This window comes from Centruroides sculpturatus, unplaced genomic scaffold, assembly GCF_000671375.1.
Source record: "Centruroides sculpturatus isolate CEXI.00-Female unplaced genomic scaffold, Cexi_2.0 scaffold1771, whole genome shotgun sequence".
In the NCBI taxonomy this organism is placed as follows: Eukaryota; Metazoa; Arthropoda; class Arachnida; order Scorpiones; family Buthidae; genus Centruroides; species Centruroides sculpturatus.
The window spans coordinates 55,560-56,522 of record NW_019385918.1 but is presented as its reverse complement, the minus strand read 5'-3'; positions in this window follow the sequence as shown (position 1 = coordinate 56,522).

Sequence of the window (963 nt, the reverse complement as noted above, 5' to 3'; positions counted from 1 at the left end):
TTTAATGTTTATCAAAATTTACCTAATATTTTTTCTATTTTTTCTTAGAAAATGTATTCAAGTTTGATTAAATTTATAAATAACTTTTAAACACAAACAAAAATTAAACTGGATGTTTATTTATCACATAGTTTTATGTTAAATGAAAATAAAATGAATACGAAACGTGATCAAATGTAAGCAAACAATGTTGGCTTCTTTCAGCTGTATTAAAACACTAGAGAATATTTAATTACGTTATATAATCTGAAATATTTCCTAAAAGAAAAGCTTAAAAAATACCACAATTCACAACTTGCAATTAAAAACGCAGACGAACTCATAAAAGAACTAAACAAAATTAATATTGAAGAAAAGTATAGAATAGCAAGTCTAGACATATTTGATATGTACCCATCAATAACTTGGGATTTAATAGAAAAAAAACTTAATAACCTAGACGTCAATAAAGAAATAATAGAATTAATAGAATTTACATACAGAAGTAACTATTTCGAAACCAACGGAGAATACTATACTAAGACAGATGGGATAAGTATGGGATCCGTGATCGGCCCTAAACTTGCCGAATTAATTATGATAGACATCGATAATATAATATGTAGCATATCAGGAATAAAATTCTACAAAAGACACGTTGACGACATCCTAATAATATATGACGAAACAGAAATTAATATAGAAGAAATTAACAAGAAGACAAATAGTATACATAAAGCAATAAAATTTAAAGTAGAGACCGAAGATATAACAAGACAGAACATTAAGTAACTAGATATTACAATTACAAGATTAAAACATCATTTCGAATATAGAACGTTCAAGAAACCGAGCTCTAACCAAGTAACAATAAGATATTAATAAAAAATTCCGTCATACATTAAATATAATATATATATATATAGGAATACGACAAAATCAAAAACCGGACAAGCCAAGAAGCACATATAAACGAAGATCTAA